Consider the following 4664-nt stretch of genomic DNA (forward strand, 5'->3'; position numbering starts at 1 on the left):
TGGGCTTGAGTAACGGACTGGATGTTAAATATTAACAAGTTGGGCTGATGACCTCTTGATTCGGCCTTGATGGAGGTTGGAGGACAAATAACAACGGTCTTGGGCTATAAATACCCTCAATTTGGGCTTGAGCATGATGGGCCTTATATGTCCTTGGAATGTAGATATGTGTAGTGATGACGTGTGCGCTTTTTATTGGAGGGAGTTTTTTTCCCTCCACAACTCCGAATCTCAAAAAAACACATCGTACGGCTAAAAATAGAGAGCTTGTAACAACCGTGATTTTTAACACTATATATATATATATATATATATATATATATATATAAAGGAGATAAAAGTTACTATAAGAAATGATTAGGGTAGGTTATTTGAGGAGATAACTCTATCATTCAGCTTATTTAGATTTTTAAAGAGTTTTTATTGAACTCAACCACTGAATATATATATATGTATATATCTAGAATTAGTTATATTAAGTTTTTACCTACGTTACTATCCCAAGGATTTTACGCGTTCGTTGTTGTGAAGCGAAGAAAAGTCAGGCAAGTTAATTCTTGTTTTTAATCTCTTATATGTAATGTAATCAAATTTGCTACTGCGATTAATTAAAGATAGATCTCTCATGTTATGAATAGCAAGTGAATATTGATAGTTCAGTAGGTAGCCCATAGCCCAAATATCCTGAAATTGTTCAAAGGATTGATCCCTGATTACATGGATATGTTATTACATACATATATGGAAATGAGATCTAGGTAGTGTTGCACGATAGTCCCTCATGATCGTGGGTATACTTATAAATTTTTTATTAGAGTTTTTAGGACTGATTGATACATACATGAATACACTAGTATTGAATGTTGGATTATTGTTCGGGAGATAATTATTTAATAATCTGGTGTAAGAATTTATTTGGGAGAATTATGAACTCTTGATGTTTTGCATGTGTTGTGCATAAATATTATGAAGAATTTAGAGATATATCTAATAGATGGTATTTTATTGTACACATATATGTGGATTAGTTGTTCAATTAGTTCAACTTGGCTGCTGGTAGCTTTGCATCTATGGTATTACTTTTTTTATATATATGTTACATATATGTTATGTATCAATGGCAAGTTTAGAGGATGATACAATGATGCTCTTGAGGATCTGTAATTGGGTGATGACTTTCATGATTAGTTTGTTAGGCTCATGACTAAGGTCTTGACTGAAACTTAATTTACTATATGTGCTGATTACATTTCTAATTGTAGCCTTACAAATTTTAGCCAAGTCTGATTAGTGCAAGGCAAGGGTTCACCGTTACCATGATTAAAAAGAGAGAATTGTCCACTACAGAATGACATGTAGCTGGGTTTTCATAAGAGATTGATTTGGAATTATTAATTCTTAGTATTGTTGTTACTTGTGACCACACGAAATTAGAGTGACTGCCAATGCAAGAGAGATTATGGGTAATGATATATTGGTACTTATTAATTAATTATTAATTAAGGTGGTTGATAAACTCGTGATATTATGAGCGCAGTCAGGGACTATCTACGGGAGTGAATTACTCTTTTGTTATGGCCATTGGGCTAAAGGTGCCCTTAGTATGTGAACGTGGTCAGGGGCCATCTAGGTGAGTAGACGTACAACCCAGCCACATGTGTGTATTTGGTAGTCAGGGACTACGCAATTCACACCATTTATTCGGAGCGGAGCCAGAGGCTCATGTGAGGTAATGTCATTAGAACGCAAACTGGTTGAGGGGAGCTAGGGGCTCATGTGAGGTTAGTGGAATTTTAGTAATTTAAATTCTAGATGGGTTACAAGTTCATAGTTTGAGTTAAAGTTATAGAATGACGATGATTTGTAGATATTTTTGTGGTCACTTATATATATATATATATATATATATATATATATATATATATATATATATACGGATTAAGTAAGGATTGACTTGCTGAACGATGATAGTGTTTAGCAAATTCTTGCTGAGCTTGTGAGCTCACCCTTTTATTACTTTCAGGTGCACATGGATTTAGCTTGCAAAGGAGGCTCAATGGGAGATGGAGATTTTCTGGATTTCCACATATTGATTTTATTATTGTTTCTTAGCAAACACTTTGTAATAGGATTCATTTAGTTGGTGGAATTTTAATTAGTTGGGGATGTAATAAATTTCCTTTGGATTGATGGATTTTTAAATAAAATGTATCTTACTGATTTAATCATGGATTGTTGTGGATGAATGAGGTGAGTCACGTACCAGATTTTAGTATAAGACAAGGGTCTTGTATTAGAATTTTTGAGGCGTGACAGTTTGGTATCAGAGTAAAGGTATTAGATTGTTTTGGGACATTGAATTATAATTTGGCAGATTTGATAGAGTATTTATTACTCATGATTTAGGTATATATGGACTAGATAGATATTCCTATGAGATGTTACGACATGTGATCAGAGTGCGCAGTGGAAGCGTAGGTCATTTGGTAGTGGTTATAATATTTTAGAATATGAGAGAAGTTTTATAAATCTATGGAAGTTTTATAGAATTGTATAGAAGGGAATGTTTTGCATGTCCTAATAACTTTCTAGAGAGTTAATCTTGTCCCTACATTAGATTGATTTTATGCTAAACTTGTGGAAGGAGAATTTCTATATACAAGGTTATGACTCAATGGTTAAAGTAGATATGTTTTTGGAAGTTGAGTTGAAATGATGCATTCTAGAAAATTTCGAGAACGGAATTTCTTTTAAAAGGATAAAATGTAACAACCGTGATTTTTAACACCATATGTATATATATATATATATAAAGGAGATAAAAGCTACGATAAGGAATGATTAGGGCTGCGTTTAGTAACGAGAAACGTTTTTTATTTTCTGTTGTCAACCTCTAAAAAGGCAAAACGAAAACAAAAATCGCATTCAATAAAATATTTTTGTTTTTCTATAACAGAAAATGTTTTCAATTTTTGTGAAAAAAAGAGAAAATATCAAAATGATGTTTCTTATGTTTTCGGCACTGTAGCGCAGAAACGTTTTCACTAATGTTACTGGACAGGCACTATTCATTTCAAATAAAATTCATATTATTTGTGTTATATACTAAGTTGCATATTAAATGTTAATAAAAATTTATATTTTTAATATTGAATAAATTAAATGATAAAAATATATTTTAATATATAATATATTAAATAATAGTGTAAATTATTTTTTGTGACAAAATAATTTTTGATATAGAATATAATGTTATTAAATTATTAAGCAGTAGATATTTGATATTATTATATATCATATCTATATTATATTATATGTATATATTAAATTATAATTAATTTACAATATTATAACACAATATATATTTTATTACATATAAGATATATTATTTAATATTTTTTATTCATAATAATTTATCATATGTTAAATATATTATATATCACATAATAAATGTATACATCATTCATATACATGTATTTATATACATAATTGGTGGGAATGTATCTGTCTTGATATATCTAATTTTGTACTTATGATGTATTGGTTATTTTTAGGATTTATAATTTTAAATTAGATTTTATAGATTTATGCCTTTTTGATATTAATGGAAGCAAGTGTCGTGTCTGAGTGGTTGGGTTGCTCCATGTGTCCGAGAGTTCGTGTTTAAGTCATCTACCCTCCCTCTCACCCTCCCCACTAATAACTAACTCCTAAAATTCTTGCTATGAAAAAAATAAAATAGAAATGAAACAAATAAAAAATATAATTAAATAATATTATGTATATTTTGTAACAAATATGTTGTATTTACTAAACACGGTTATTGTTTTATGTTTTGAAATTTGTGACAACAACAAGTGTTAATAAACATCATTTCTGTTTTCTATTTTCACCCAAGAAAGCAAAATCATGTTTTTGCTTTCTTAAGACTGCAAAAACAAAAAACGAAAACGTTACTAAACGCACCCTAGGTTATTTGACTAGTTTATTTGACGTAGGTTATTTGACGGAGATAACGCTATCATTCAGTTTAGTTTGACTTTTAAAGAGTTTTTATTGAATTCAACCACTGGATATATATATTGTTGGTAAAATATATGTTTCATGTGACTTTTAAGATATAACAACCCTTGTACTAATATGATATGAGATAATTAACAATATGCTAAGAAATGATTAATTAAATATGGAATTATATATTTAATTAAATATACAAAATAAAGCAATAAATTAATATTAATAAATAGTAAATAAAGAACTTAGACCGAGGCTAGTATTGAATACTATGTCCTTAAGACAGATTCGCCCCGCTATAGTGCTTACGGACTCAGTGGCGTCTATCTCCAAGGATACAACGGTCTACATCCACCAGTAGCAGTACTACAAACTCGTGGATACGGGGAACCTCCTCCGTGTAATACTCTCTCTGACTCAAAAATGCATCTATACTATATATATGCTGAATTTGGTGCAATCCGAACCAAATGGTTCGGACCAATCTTAATATGGCTTGATGAAATTGGATTATGGTCTAAGTGGTTCGGACCACTTAACCTATGGTTTGAACCTACTTCGGTTGGGTTCAAGTCTAGAGAGAGAGACAGAAGAAAATGAAATGAACGATTTGCAAATGATCCAAATGGGTATTTATAGGCAACAAGGTG

This window comes from Cornus florida, unplaced genomic scaffold (assembly GCF_030987335.1).
Source record: "Cornus florida cultivar Cherokee Brave unplaced genomic scaffold, ASM3098733v1 CherokeeBrave_3.0.0_Hap2_Chr04, whole genome shotgun sequence".
Classification (NCBI taxonomy): Eukaryota; Viridiplantae; Streptophyta; class Magnoliopsida; order Cornales; family Cornaceae; genus Cornus; species Cornus florida.